The sequence below is a fragment of the Pristiophorus japonicus genome, chromosome 2 (genome assembly GCF_044704955.1).
Source record: "Pristiophorus japonicus isolate sPriJap1 chromosome 2, sPriJap1.hap1, whole genome shotgun sequence".
Lineage (NCBI taxonomy): Eukaryota > Metazoa > Chordata > Chondrichthyes > Pristiophoridae > Pristiophorus > Pristiophorus japonicus.
In genome coordinates, this window is record NC_091978.1 from 52,980,187 (window position 1) to 52,996,505 (window position 16,319).

A 16,319-nucleotide genomic window follows, 5' to 3' on the forward strand; every position below is an offset into this window, starting at 1 on the left:
ACAGTGCACCAGCGCAACCTTCGGCTGCCTGAGGAAAAGAGTGTTTGAAGATCAGGCCCTCAAATCTGCCACCAAACTCATGGTCTACAAGGCTGTAGTGATACCTGCCCTCCTGTATGGCTCAGAGATGTGGACCATATACATGAGACACCTCAAATCACTGGAGAAGTACCACCAACGATGTCTCTGCAAGATCCTGCAAATCCCCAGGGAGGACAGACGCACCAACATTAGCGTCCTCGACCAGGCCAACATCCCCAGCATCGAAGCACTGACCACACTCGACCAGCTCTGCTGGGCAGGCCACATTGTTCGCATGCCTGACACAAGACTCCCAAAGCAAGCGCTCTACTCGGAACTCCTACACGGCAAGCGAGCCCCAGGTGGGCAGAGGAAACGTTACAAGGACACCCTCAAAGCCTGCTTGATAAAATGCAACATGCCCACCAACACCTGGGAGTCCCTGGCCAAAGACCACTCTAGGTGGAGGAAGTGCATCTGGGAGGGCGCTGAGCACCTCGACTCTCATCGCCGAGAGCATGCAGAAACGAAGCGCAGGCATGGAAGGAGTGTGCGGCAAACCAGTCCCAACCACCCTTCAGTGACTATCTGTCCCACCTGTGACAGAGACTGTAATTCCCGTATTGGACTGTTCAGTCACCTAAGAACTCACTTTTGGAGTGGAAGCAAGTCTTCCTCGATTTTGAGGGACTGCCTATGATGATGACACTATTATTTCCTCAAATAATCCCTGCTATCTGTCCTGAATGAATCCATTTCACTTACAAATGTTGCAATATTTGCTTCACACCATAGGGTCTCATCTGTTTAAAGCCACAGTTTTCTCCTGGAGTTTTAGAGAAATCAGCTTTTAAAAAGAAAAGTAAAGGCACAGTGTCTCTGGGTGTGAATCTAATAATAACCTCCGACCTGGGTATAGGTGTAATACACAGACCGGCTTGTGGGTATGGTCTGGTCACAGCTGAACTAAATTCCCTGAATTAGCAAGAGTTCAGGAGATGGTCAACAGACGGGTCCAAACAATCCCATTTCCTGAACGGTAACCAAGCTTGTGTATAAGAACAGGCCACTTAGGCCGTTGTTGATTGGAACAGACTTGAGAAAATTGCACGCGAATCCACTGTACTTCTGTTCTCCAGATTGAGGGAATTATCACCCGATCCGTGTTATGCAGCGCTCTTAATAAAAGAAAATATGCTCTTGTGTGCTTTTTTTATTTGTTCACGAGATCCGGGAGTCACAGACACAGCCTTTATTACCCATCCCTAATTGCCCTTGAGAAAGTTATGAGCAGAAAATGTGTATTTAAATAAATTGTGTGAAGCTTATGGCCCTTTGAAAGGCCGCTCACTGTGGCCCCTCTCCCAGATTCCAGCCCCAGCTCTGGGCTCACTGTGGCCCCTCGCCCAGAGTCCAGCCCCAGCTGTGTGCTCACTCAGCTGCTCTCTCCTGGGGACAGCGCGTCACAATCGGCCCCAGCGCACCTGAGCTGGGCACCAGGCCCCGCCCCCTTGCTGCGCCGCCATTGGTTGAAGGACCCGCCGCCCGGGCTCTTCCGATTGGTCCGAGTTCCCGTCAGTCAGGCTGTGCCCCGGGGTCACGTGTCCAGGTCACGGATACGGCTGAGTCCGTTCCATTTGATGTCCGGGGAGCTCCTGCCGATTCTCAGGTTTGGATTTGACTTTATTCTCTCTCTCCGCCCAACCTCGAGCTCTGTCGGTGCCACAAACTCACTTTCCGCCGGTGATGAGGCCTGTCCGCCTGACCCAGGAGGCCCCTGATTTCAGCAGAGAGGAGGGAGAGCGGGTTTGGGAAGAACAAAAAGGTAATGTAAGAAAGGGAATTGCCTATTCTGAATTTCTCTCCTGCACTTACAGTAATTAGTGATAACTTGTTTTACAGGGTATTGCAAGGGGAGGATTTGTAGAAGGGAAGCTCTAAGCTCGATTCACCAGGGCCTGAATATCATCGGCGTATGCAGGGGAAAGCAGCAGTCAGAGCGTGGACAGACTGTACACGTGTGTCTCTGGGATGCAGATCAACCAATCATAGAAATTTGCAGCACGGAAGGCGGCGATTTGGCCCATCTTGTCCGCAGTGGCGGACCAAGAGCTATCCAGCCTAATCGCACTTTCCAGCTCTTGGTCTATAGTCCTGCAGGTTCCAGCACTTCAAGTGCACATCCAAGTATCTTTGAAATGTGTTGAGGGTTTCTGCCTCTACCACCCTTTCAGGCACTTTGTTCCAGACCCCCACCACTGTCTGGGTGAAGACATTTCCCCTCCTATCTCCTCTAAACCTTCTACCAATTAATTTAAATCCACACGCCCTGACCCCTCTGCCAAGGGAAACATGTCCTTCCTATCCACTACCCAGGCCCCTCAATAATTTTTTTGTCCTGTAAAAATACTCCACCCTTTGTTTCTGATTGGTCCCTTTGGAGGATAAGCCACACCCTGAAGTTTAACGGGAATGTGTCACTGGAACCGCCCATCTCACTAACTTTGCAAATTGTAACTCAGGTTTATTGGGTATGAAGTGAATAGTGACAATGTTGTGACTTCTGGATATCATCCACACTAATGTTCTTTGTAGGGGGTTGGAAGAACGTGATCCATTTTCCCCCGGCCCGTGTCTCTTCCTCACCTCCCCAGCCCGTGTCTCTTCCTCACCTCCCCCTTCCCTACCCCCCGCCCCCCATCTCTCCCCCTTCCCTGCCCCCCCCCCCTCTTTGCTGGCCCGTGTCTCTTCTCTCTTCCTCCCCCACCCCGGCTCCTGTGTCTCACTCCTCTGGCGTGTGCCTTTCCAAATGAAGATTTATCCTGTCCTTCAGGAGTTTTTCCAATAATTTTGACTGACGTTAGGCTGACTGGCCTGTAATTACGCAGTCTATCCCTTTTTCCCTTTTTAAACAAAGGTACAACATTACCAATCCCCCAGCACCATACCTGCAACCAGAGCGGACTGGAAAATGATGGTTAGAGCCTCTGCTATTTCCTCTTTTGCTTCTCTTAACAGCCTGGGATACATTTCATCTGGGCCTAGAGATTTATCCACTTTCAAAGCTGCAAAGCCCCTTAATACTTCCCCTCTCACTATGTTTATCTTGTCTAATATTTCACATACCTCCTCCCTCATAGCAAAGTCTGCATCGCCCCTCTTGTGAAAACCGATGCAAAATATTCATTAAGAATCATACCCACGTCTTCTGCCTCCACACAACAATTTCCTTTATCTTTCTCTAGTTATCCTCTTGCTCTTAATATATTTATAAAACATCTTCGGGTTTTCCCTGATTTTACTTGCCAACATTCTTTCATGCTCTCCCTTTGCTTTCCTGATATATTTTTTAATTGCATCCCAGCACTTCTTATACTCCTCTCGAGTTTCTGCAGTATTGAGTTCTTGTTAGCTGTCATAAGCTTCCATTTTTTCTTTATCTTGCCCCGTATGCCCCTTAACATCCAGGGGGCTCTCGATTTGTTAGGCCCACCCTTTTTTTTTAAGGGAACATACTTGCTCTGTACCCTCAGGATCTTTTCCTTGAATGCCTCCCACTGCTCTGACACTGATTTATCATCAAGTAGCTGTTTCCAGTCCACTTTGGCCAAGTCCCATCTCAGCTCAGCAAAATTGGCTTTACCCCAATCTTTTATTCCTGGTTCTTTGTCCTTTTTCATAACTACCCAAAATCTTACTGAATTATGATCACTAGCACTAAAATGCACTCCCACTGATACCCCTTGCACCTGTCCCTCTTCATTCCTCAAAACCAAGACCAGAACCGCCCCTCCCTCGTTGGGCTTGTTAGACAGTGGCTAAAGAAGTTCTCGTGAATGCATTTTAGGAATTCCGCAGCCTCTGGACCATTGACACTACTTTTTCCCAGTTAATATTAGGGTAGTTGAAATCCCCCCACTATTACAGTGCTATAGCTTTTGCACTTCGCTTCAATTTGCGCACATATTATTCTTTCTCTCTGTTGACTGTTTGAGGGTCGATAGTACACTTCGAGGAGTGTGATTGCCCCTTTTTTGTTCAATTCAACCCATAAGGCATCGTTTGACCCGGGGAAGCACAAGTGTACCAAACTGGGGCAAATCGGTGTAAACATAGAAACATAGGTGCAGCAGTAGGCCATTTGGCCCTTCGAGCCTGCACCACCATTCAATAAGATCATGGCTGATCATTTACCTCTGTACCCCTTTCCTGCTTTCTCTCCATACCCCTTGATCCCTTTAGCCGTAAGGGCTACATCTAACTCCCTCTTGAATATATCCAACGAACTGGCATCAACAACTCTCTGCGGTAGGGAATTCCACAGGTTAACTACTGAGTGAAGAAGTTTCTCCTCATTTCAGAACTAAATGGCCTACCCCTTGTCCTTAGACTGTGCCACTGGTTCTAGACTTCCCCAACATCGGGAACATTCTTCCTGCATCTAACCTGTCCAGTCCCGTCAGTATTTTATATGTTTCTATGCGATCCCCTCTCATCATCCTTCTAAACTACAGTAAATAAAGGCCCAGTCGATCCAGTCTCTCCTCATATGTCAGTCCAGCCATGCCGGGAATCTGTCTAGTGAACCTTCGCTGCGCTTCCTCAATAGCAAGATCGTCCTTCCTCAGATTAGGAGACCAAAACTGAACACAATATTCCAGGTGAGGCCTCACCAAGGCCCTATACAACTGCAGTAAGATCTTCCTGCTCCTATACTCAAAACCCCTAGCTATGAAGACCAACATATCATTTGCCGCCTTCACTGCCTGCTGTACCTGCATGCCAACTTTCAGTGACTGATGTACCATGACACCCAGGTCTCGTTGCTCCTCCCTTTTTCCTAATCTGCTGCCATTCAGATAATATTCTGCCTTTGTGTTTTTGCCAACAAAGTGGATAACCTCGCATTTATCCACATTATACTGCATCTGCCAGTAATTTGCCCACTCACCTAACCTGTCCAAGTCACCCTGCAGCCTCTTAGCGTCCTCTTCACAGCTCACACTGCCATCCAGTTTAGAGTAATCTGCAAACTTGGAGATATTACACTCAATTCCTTCATCTAAATCATTAATGTATATTGTAAATAACTGGGGTCCCAGCACTGAGCCTTGCGGCACCCCACTAGTCACTGCCTGCCATTCTGAAAAGGACCCATTTATCCCGACTCTCTGCTTCCTGTCTGCCAACCAGTTCTCTATCCACGTCATTACATTACCCCCAATACCATGTGCTTTAATTTTGCACACCAATCTCTTGTGTGGGATCTTGTCAAAAGCCTTTTGAAAGTCCAAATACACCACATCCACTGGTTCTCCCTTGTCCACTCTACTAGTTACATCCTCAAAAAATTCCAGAAGATTTATCAAGCATGATTTCCCTTTCATAAATCCATGTTGACTTGGACCGATCCTGTCACTGCTTTCCAAATGCGCTGTTATTTCATCTTTAATAATTGATTCCAACATTTTCCCCACTACTGTTGTCAGGCTAACCAGTCTATAATTACCCGTTTTCTCTCTCTCTCTCCTTTTTTAAAAAGTGGTGTTACATTAGCTATCCTCCAGTCCATAGGAACTGATCCAGAGTCTGTTGGAAAATGATCACCAATGCATCCACTATTTCTAGGGCCACTTCCTTAAGTACTCTGGGATCAATCCCATCAATTTCCCGAACACAATTTCCTGACTAATAAAGATTTCCTTCATGAAGACAGAACCAAAGTATTTGTTCAATTGATCTGCCATTTCTTTGTTCCCCGTTATAAATTCCTGATTCTGACTGCAAGGGACCTACGTTTGTCTTCACTAATTTTTCTCTCTTCACATATCTATAGAAGCTTTTGCAGTCAGTTTTTAAGTTCCCAGCAAGCTTCCTCTCGTACTCTATTTTCCCCCTCCTAATTAAACCCTCTGCTGAATTCAGAATTTCTCCCAATACTCAGGTTTGCTGCTTTTTCTGTTCAATTTATATGCCTCTTCCTTGGATTTAACACTATCCCTAATTTCCCTTGTTAGCCACGGTTGAGCCACCTTTTCCGTTTTTATTTTTAATCCAGACAGGGATGTACAATTGTTGAAGCTCATCCCTGTCTGGATTTTTAAATGTTTGCCATTGCCTATCCACCGTCAATCCTTTAAGTATCATTCGCCAGTCTATTCTAGCCAATTCACGTCTCATACCATCGAAGTTACCTTTCCTTAAGTTCAGGACTTTAGTCTCTGAATTAACTGTCACTCTTCATCCTAATGTAGAATTCTACCATATTATGGTCACTCTTCCCCAAGAGTCCTCTCACAACAAGATTGCTAATTAGTTCTTTCTCATTACATATCACCCAGTCTAGGATGGTCAGCCCTCTTATTGGTCCCTCGACATATTGGTCTAGAAAACCATCCCTAATACACTCCAGGAAATCCTCCTCCACTGCATTGCTACCAGTTTGGTTAGCCCAATCTATATGTAGATTAAAGTCGCCCATGATCACTGCTGTACCTTTATTGCACGCATCCCTAATTTCTTGTTTGATGCTGTCTCCAACCTCACTACTACTGTTTGGTGGTCTGTACACAACTCCCACTAGCATTTTCTGCCCTTTGGTATTCCGCAGCTCTACCCATACAGATTCCACATCATCCAAGCTAATGTCCTTCCTTACTATTGCGTTAATTTCTTCTTTAACCAGCAACGCTACCCCACCTCCTTTTCCTTTCTGTCATTCCTTCCTGTATGTTGAATACTCCTGGATGATGAGTTCCCAGCCTTGGTCACCATGGAGCCATGTCTCCGTAATCCCAATTATATCATATTCATTAATAGCTGCCTGCGCAGTTAATTCGTCCACCTTATTCCTCGCATTGAGGCACAGAGCCTTCAGGCTTGTCTTTTTAACACACTTTGTCCCTTTAGACTTTTTCTATAATGTGGCCTTTTTGATTTTTGCCTTGGCAGATACAGCACGGGTTAAATACAATGTAAATCTCCGACTACACTGACCCATGAATCACTCCCAATGCAGGTACAGCACAGGTTAGAAACTGAGTAAAACTCCCATTATACTGTCCAACTAAATACTCCCAGGACAGGCACTGCACAGATTAGATACAGAGTAAAGGTCCCTCTATACTATCCCATCAAACAATCCCAGGGCAGGTACAGCATGGCTTAGATACAGAATGAAGTGCTCTCTACACTGTCTCATCAAACACTCCGAGGGCAGTTACAGCACGGGTTACAGACAGAGAACAGCTCCCTCTACACTGTTGTGTTGAACACTCCCAGAGTAGGTACAGCACAGGTTAAATATGGAGTAAAGCTTCCACTACACTGCCCCATCAAATATTCCCAGAGAGAATTATATTTACATATTTATATATTTATCTATCTATAGAGATATATATCGCCTTTAACTTGGTAAAACGTCGCAACAGATGACCAAAAGCTTGGTCAAACACGTAGATTTTAAGGTGCATTTTGAAGGAGGAAAGGGAGGTAGGGAGGTTTAGGGAGGGAGTTCCAGAATTTGGGGCCCAGGCAGCTGAAGGCACGGCCGCCAATGGTTGAGCAGTTAGAATCAGGGATGCTCAAAAGGGCAGAATTTGAGGAGCGCAGTCAGCGGGGATGGAGGCTGGAGGAGAGTACAGTGGTAGGGAGAGGTGAGGCCATGGAGGAATTTGTAACAAGGATGAGAATTTTGAAGAAGAGGCGTTGCTTAACCGGAAGCCAATGTAGGTCAGCGAGCATAGGGGTGATGGGGGAGCAGGAATTCATGCGAGTTAGGACACGGGCTGCCGAGTTTTGAATGACCTCAAGTTTACGTAGGGTAGAATGTGGGAGGCCAGTCCAGGAATGTGTTGGGATAGTCAAGTCTAGAGGTAAAGGCATGGATGAGGGTTTCAGCAGCGGATGAGGGTTTCAGCAGCGGATGAGCTGAGGCAGCGGCAGAAACGGACAATGTTACGGAGGTGGATATAGACGGTTTTACTTAGGCAGCGGATATGTGGCCGTCAGCTCAATACAGGGTCAAATGAGACACCTAGGTTGCGAACAGTGTGGTTCAGCCTTGGACAGATGCTAGGGAGAGGGATAGAGTTGGTGGCTCGGGAATGCAGTTAGTGGTGGGGACCAAAGACAATGGCTTCGTTCTTCCCAACATTTAATTGGAGAACATTTCTGCTGATCCATTATCGGATGTCGGACAAGCAGTCTGACAATTTAGTGACTGTGGAGGGGTCGAGAGAAGTGGTGGTGAGGTAGATCTGGGTGTCACCAGCGTACATGTGGAAACTGACGGCGTGTTTTTGGATGATATCGTCAAGGGGCAGCATATAGATGACCTAGAAGGGGGCCAATTATAGATCCTTGAGGGACACCAGAGGTAATGTAGAGTAAAGCTCCGTTTATACTCTCCTTCAAACACTCCCAGGGCAGGGACAGCATGGGTTAGATAGAGTAAAGCTCGCTCAACACTGTCCCAAACACGCCTCGGGCAGCTACAGCACAGGTTAGGTGCAGAATAAATCTCCCTCTACACTGACCCATGAAACAATCCCAGAGCAGATACTGCAAGGGTTAGATACAGAATAAAGACCACTCTAAATTGTCCCAGTAAACACTCCCATTTCAGGTACAGCACGGGTAAGATACAGAGTAAAACCTCCTCTACACTGACCCATTAAACACTCACACGGCAGGTACAGCACAGGTTAAATACAGAGTTAAGCTCCCACTGCACTCCCATCATACACACCCAGGGGCAGGTAGAGCACCGGTTAGATCGAGAGTAAAACTCCCTCTAAACTGTCCCATCAAACACTCCCAGGGCAGGTATACAGACATGTTACCAATGCTTTCCCTGGATCTCAAGGCTAGAAGAGGTACTGTGGAATATATGGGGAGCTCGGACTTGTCCATGAGAGTACCGATGGTAAGAAAACTGAAATAATCCAGAGTAATGAGGTGTTTGTCGTGGCTCAGTGGTAGCACGCTTGTCTGAGTCAGTAGATTGGGGTTCAAGGCCACCTCCAGAGCCTTGAGCATTAAATCTAGGCTGACATTCCAATGCAGTACAGAGGGAGAGCTGCACTGTCAGAGGTTCAACATGAGACGTTCAACCGAGGCCCCATCTGATCTCTCAAGTGGGTATAAACAATCCCATGATATTCGAAGAAAAGGGGAGTTCTCCCTGGTGTCCTGGCTAATGTTTATCCCTCAACCAACATCACTAAAAAAGATTATCTAGTCATTATAACATTGCTGTTGAGGGGGCCTTCTGTGTGCAAATTGGTTGCTGCATTTCCTACATTACAACAGCGACTGCACTTAAAATGTACTTCATTGCTTGTAAAGCGTGTTGGGATATCCTGAGGTCATGAAAAGCACTTTAGAAATACAAATTTTCCTTTAACTAAGGAGAAAAGGCTCAAAATGGAACAGTCGGTAACAGGACATCAATTAGTCTCCTCTTAGAGTGAGTTGATTTCTTGATTTCTCCATGTAGGAAACAAAGGTGATTTATTCGACAATTGTTTGAGGCTGCAGGAAAGATTTACAAGAATGGTTCCAAGGATGAGGGACTTCAGTTACGTGGATAGATTGGAAAAGCTGGGGTAGTTCTCCTTCGAGCAGAGAAGGTTGAGAGGAGATTTGATTGAGGTGTTCAAAATCGAGGGCCTGGAAAAAGTATATATTGAGAAACTGTTCCCATTGGCGGAAGGGTCAAGAACTAGAGGACACAGAATCAAGGTGATTGGCAAAAGAACCAAAGGCGACATGAAAAACTTTTTTAGGCAGCGAGTGGATAGGATCTGGAATGTATTGCCTGAAAGGGTGATGGAGGCAGATTCAATCGTGGCTTTCAAAAGGGAATTGGATAAGTATCCGAAGGAAAACATTTGCAGGGCTACGGGGTAAGGGCGGGGGAGTGGGACTAGCTGAAGTGCTGTTAGAGAGCCGGCACGGGCTCGACAGGCCGAAAGGTCTCCTGTGCTATAATCATTCTATGATCCAGAAAATTAAACTCCAGCCCAGTTACAGCGATTAATTACATCAGCAGCAACAAACCCCAACTGTCAGTGAACATGGTTCAGTACTGGACGTGATTAACATCAACAATATCGGCAGAATCCAACCCCTGCAGCCACTTGTGAACTTGCTGGTGCCTCAGTAGGTGGAATGACTGAGTGAATCCCTTCCCACACACTGAATTAGTGAACGGCATCTCCAATGTGAGCTCGCTGGTGTCTGATGATTTAACAAACCCTTTCTCGCATATGGAGCAGACGAACGGTCTCTAGTGTGAACTCGTTGGTGTTCAATGAGGGTGGATGAACAAGTGAATCCCTTCCCACACATCGGAAGAGGTAAATGGTCTCTCCCCAGTGTGAACTCGCTGGTGTTAAATTAGTTCCTGAGGTTTTAAAGCTGTTCCCACAGTCAGAGCATTTATAAGGGGCCTCATCAGTGTGAACACGTTGGTGTCTTAGAAGGTGAGGTAAATGAATCCCTTCCCACACACAGAGCAGGTGAAGGGCCTCTCCCCGATGTGACGGTGTCGCTGAGTTTCCAGCTCAGATGGGTAATTGAATCCCTTCCCACAGTCTCCACATTTCCACGGTTTCTCCACGGTCCGGGTGTCCTTGTGTCTCTCCAGGTTGGATGATCAGTTGAAGCCTCGTCCACACACACAACACTTGTCCGGTGAATGGTACAATGTTTCTCCTTCCACTTTGAAACGCTGATGATATTCAGGTTCTGATGAATGGAGTGACTCTGTCAGATCTTGACACGATGTTTGGTTCGAGTTTCCCATCTGCAAATCCTCCCCTTCTAATATCCTGTAAAAGGAATTTACAAAAGTCAGCACTGGAAGTGCAGGATAGAAATTGAGGATAGACAATTCTCGTTTCTATGAAACATTCTTTTCCCTCTCTTTCCCCCAAAGCTGTAAATCCCTGTCTCTCTCTCTCTCTCCCTCCTCCCTGTGCTGAAATTCAAACTCATTGCACTATCTCCAACATTTCTTTCCTCCACTCCTTGTTTGCTCCCTCCCTTTGCTCTGGTTGGGTTCAATTCTATGTGCAGAGTGAGAAAATCAATGAGGCAATGATTTTTTTCTCCTGGTCACTGGGACCATGAAGCCCCATCCACTTTCTGTTCCTGTACCAAAATGGCCACGCAGGTGCCATAATCCGGCCTGTCACCGGGCAGATGGCCATGCAGGTGCAACGATCGCTCCCTGTCCAAGATGGCGGCTAGTTAACCCGGGCGACCGGGCCTATCACCACGTGCAAACACGGGGTAGTGGGCTCTTATTCGGTGCCTGAGGCCTTCGCGACCTGTTTATGAAGCTTCCCAGCATATCCAGCTGTCCAATTTCTCCGCTGAGCCCACAATCTCGTGACTCCTCGCAGAACCGTCTCTTCCGCCACAGACCATCTCCACCACTGGCATTGCGCATGCCCAGAGCACAGACCAGTCCCGCGCACTGGGCTCCTGTAGTCATTCATAGGGCACATTCAGCCGTGCGGGGGTTTCTGGCGCTGCCAATGAAAGCCCCAAGTAGTGAAGATAAAATTTATTTCATGTCATCCGATTGAGATTGGGTCTTTTTTCACTACCTGTAGGGGATCACACTAAGTTGCCCCAGTGTCACCACATGTAACAAAAACCTTTAAGATCAACTATCATTTCTTTAACCTGCGGTGCCAACTGGGTCACGGAAGGTATCAAGCCTTCCAGATGGACACCACATGCTCCCTCTCCAGTGCCACCCGGGCAAGACCGCAGAAGCGAGGCAGGCAGCCAGTGCGACCCCCCCCAATGGGCCCTGCCCATCCTGGACTTGCACATTTCTGTTTTTGCCAGACCCAAGAGAAGGTCCAGGAGAAAATACTCCGACTTACACACCCTGCCACCCCCACCCTCCGCACCAGGTGGTCTAAGATTAGGAGGGCAGGGCTCAAGCGTAACCAAAACTTGAGGAGCAGCTCCTTCAGGTAACTATGCAGGGGCTGAAAACACTCTCTGAATATATACATGCCCCAGGACCACAAAAATCCACATCTGGCCTTGGAGCCTGGAAAGGGGCTAAAATTGACTGCACACGACTGCTCTGTGCAACAGTCTCTACCCCAGGTCCCGAGTGGTGCAGTGGAGGAGGACTCCCGCATAGAAAGCCCTCCATTGGGGACCCCAGCCTCTGTCAGAAGATGACCCGCCAGCCCGATTGAGATTGGGCAATAAACAAATTTAATAAATAAATTACACAGAAACCTGAGTGCCCGGGTCCTCGACCATGGTGTGAAGTATGCTGGCTGACACATTTCCTTTACTAACTCACATCTCAGGACACACCCAATCTGATTTAATTGAAAAATATATTCTAACTGTTTTTGTAACGTGAGTTCTGGCCTATCATTCTGAGGGAAACTTACGAGGCCTCATTTTGTTTGTGTGTCCCACCCAAGAGGCTGTTAATGGCTTTAATAAACTGGCATCAAGTTTTTTTTAATGTGGCAAGAGATGAAAAACACCATTAGCGATGCCTCAAACCACATGGGAGAGAGAAATCCAGTTAATCAGCGCCCCTGCCACAGTACTCAATATCCACCCTCTTCACCACTGGTGCACTGTGTCTGCAGTAAGTACGGTCTATAAGATGACCACAATCAGGCCATGTGGAGTCAAAGGCCAGGTCGCAGAATGGATGGAAAGATGGCTACAAACCAGAAATCAGAGGCTATGAGCTAAGCGAAGTTTCTCAGACCAGCAGGAAGTGAGAAGTAGTGTCCCGCAGGGATCCGTGCCGGGATCACTGCTGTTCACCATTATATGGACTCAGAAATTGGAGGCATGTGGAGGCTGAGGCCAACTTCCATCGTATTGTGTGGCACTACCACTGTGCCATGTGGAATAGGCCAATAATAGACCAAGCAGCTCAAAACTGGGCAGCCATAAGGTGCTGTGGGCCATCCGCAACTGCAGAATTGTATTCCAACACAATCTGCACGCTCATGGCCCGGAATATTCTCACTCCTCCATTACCATCAAGCAAGCTGACCAATCTCGGTTCATTGAGGAGTGTAGAAGAGCATGCTGGGAGCAGCATTAGGCGTACCTAAAAATGAGGTGCCAACCTGTTGAAGCTACAACACAGGATTACCTGCCTGTCAAACAGCATAAGCAGCATGCTATAGACAGAGCTATAAGCTGAATTTAGGGAGCTAGGAGTTAAATTAAAATGTAGGACCTCCAAGGTAGTAATCTCAGGATTAGTCAGAGTAGAAATAGCAGGATAGTTAAGATGAATACATGGCTAGAGGAATGGTGTAAGAGGGAGGGATTCAAATTTCTGGGACATTGGAACTGGTTCTGGGGAAGGTGGGACCAGTACAAACCTGATGGTCTGCACCTGGGCAGGACTGGAACCAATGTCCTAGGAGTATTTGCTAGTGCTGTTGGGGAGGGTTTAAACTAATATGGCAGGGGGATGGGAATCAATGCAGAGGGAAGTAAAATGGGGGCAGAAGCAAAAGGTAGAAAGGAGATAAGGAAAAGTGGAGGGCGGAGAAATCAAAGGTCAACAATCAAAAAGGGCCATAGTACAACATGATTCTAAAAGGACAAAGAGTGTTTTTAAAAAAAACAAGCCTGAAGGCTCTGTGTCTCAATGCGAGGAGCATTTGTAATGAGGTGGATTAATTAATTGCACAGATAGCTGTTAACCGATATGATGTAATTGGGATTACAGGGACATGGCTCCAGGGTGACCAAGGCTGAGAACTCAACATCCAGGAATATTCAATATTCAGGAAGGATGTACAGAAAGGAAAAGGGGGTGGGGTGGCGTTGCTGGTTAAAGAGGAAATTAATGCAATAGTAAGGAAGGACATTAGCTTGGATGATGTGGAATCTGTATGGTAGAGCTGCGGAACACCAACAGGCAGAAAACGCTAGTGGGAGTTGTGTGCAGACTACCAAACAGTAGTAGTGAGGTTGGGGATGGCATCAAACAGGAAATTAGGGATGCGTGCAATAAAGGTACCGCAGTTATCATGGGTGACTTTAATCTACATATAGATTGGGCTAAGCAAACTGGTAGCAATATGGTGGAGGAGTATTTCCTGAAGTCTATAAGGGATGGCTTTCTAGACCAATATGTCGAGGAAACAACGAGAGAGCTGGCCATCCTAGACTGGGTGTTGTGTAATGAGAGAGGATTAATTCGTAATCTTGTTGTGGGAGGCCCCTTGGGGAAGAGTGACCATAATATGGTAGAATTCTTCACTAAGATGGAAAGTGACACAGTTAATTCAGAGACTAGGGTCCTGAACTTAAAGAAAGGTAACTTCGATGGTATGAGACGTGAATTGGCTAGGATAGACTGGTGAATGATACTAAAAGGGTTCATGGTGGATAGGCAATGGCAGGCATTTAAAGATCACATGGATGAACTTATACAATTGTACATCCCTGTCTGGTGTAAAAAAATAAAACGAGGAAGGTGGCTCAACTGTGGCTAACAAGGGAAATTAGGGATGGTGTTAAAACCAAGGAAGAGGCATGTAAATTGGCCAGAAAAAGCAGCAAACCTGAGGACTAGGAGAAATTTAGAATTCAGCAAAGGAGGACAAAGGTTTTAATTAGGAGGAGGAAAATAGAGTATGAGAGTAAGCTTGCAGGGAACATGAAAACTGACTGCAAAAGCTTCTATAGATATGTGAAGAGAAAAAGATTAGTGAAGACAAACGTAGGTCCCTTGCAGTCAGATTCAGGTGGATTTATAATGGGGAACAAAGAAATGGCAGACCAATTGAGCAAATACTTTTGTTCTGCCTTCACTAAGGAAGACACAAATAACCTTCTGGAAATACTAGGGGATCGAGGGTCCAGCGAGAAGGAGGAACTGAGGAAATCCTTTTGTCAGGAAATTGTGTTAGCGAAGTAGATGGGATTGAAAGCCGATAAATCCCCAGGGCCTGATAATCTGCATCCCAGAGTACTTAAGGAAGTGGCCTTAAAATAGTGAATGCATTTGTGGTCATTTTCCAACAGTCTATCGACTCTGGATCAGTTCCTATGGATTGGAGAGTAGCTAATGTAACCCCACTTTTTAAAAAAGGGAGAGAGAAAACAGGGAGTTAGCCTGACATCGGTAGTGGGGAAAATGTTGGAATCAATTATTAAACATGTTATAACAGTGCATTTGGAAAGCAGTGACAGGATCGGTCCGAGTCAATATGGATTTATGAAAGGGAAATCATGCTTGACAAATCTTCTAGAATTTTTTGAGGATGTAACTAGTAGAGTGGACAAGGGAGAACCAGTGGATGTGGTGTATTTGGACTTTCAAAAGGCTTTTGACAACGTCCCACACAAGAGATTGGTGTGCAAAATTAAAGCGCATGGTATTGGGGGTAATGTATTGACGTGGATAGAGAACTAGTTGGCAGACAGGAAGCAAAGAATAGGAATAAACGGGTCCTTTTCAGAATGGCAGGCAGTGACTAGTGGGGTATCGCAAGGTTCAATGCTGGGACCCCAGCTATTTACAATATACATTAATGATTTGGACGAAGGAATTGAATGTAATATCTCCAAGTTTGCAGATGACACTAAGCTGGGTGGCAGTGTGAGCTGAGGAGGATGCTAAGAGGCTGCAGGGTGACTTGGACAGGTTAGATGAGTGGGCAAATGCATGGCAGATGCAGTATAATGTGGATAAATGTGAGGTTATCCACTTTGGTGGCAAAAATAGGAAGGCAGAATATTATCTGAATGGCGGCAGATTAGGAAAAGGGGGAGGTGCAACGAGACCTGCGTGTCATGGTACATCAGTCATTGAAAGTTGGCATGCAGGTACAGCAGGCGGTGAAGAAGGCAAAATGACATGTTGGCCTTCATAGCGAGAGGATTTGAGTATAGGAGCAGGGAGGTCTTACTGCAGTTGTACAGGGCCTTGGTGAGGCCACATCTTGAATATTGTGTACAGTTTTGGTCTTCTAATCTGAGGAAGGACATTCTTGCTATTGAGGGAGTGCAGTGAAGGTTCACCAGACTGATTCCCGGGATAGCAGGACTGACATATGAAGAAAGACTGGATCGACTAGGCTTATGTTGACTGGAATTTAGAAGAATGAGAGGGGATCTCATAGAAACATAAAATTCTGACGGGATTGGACAGGTTAGATGCAGGAAGAATGTTCCCGATGTTGGGGAAGTCCAAAACCAGGGGTCACAGTCAAAGGATAAGGGGTAGGCTATTTAGGACCGAGATGAGGAGAAACTTCTTCACTCAG

At 46.4% G+C, this 16,319-nt stretch overlaps 1 long non-coding RNA gene across 2 annotated transcripts in view; it reads left to right on the forward strand.

The window, feature by feature from the left end:
- The first annotated feature begins 1,626 nt into the window (after nt 1-1,626).
- LOC139238403 (uncharacterized) overlaps nt 1,627-16,319 on the forward strand; it is a 58,425-nt gene continuing 43,732 nt past the window's right edge. The window contains exon 1 of one of the 2 annotated variants that reach the window (XR_011588585.1): nt 1,627-1,690. This is a non-coding gene — a long non-coding RNA (uncharacterized lncRNA). The other variant, XR_011588586.1, reaches the window with a different exon arrangement.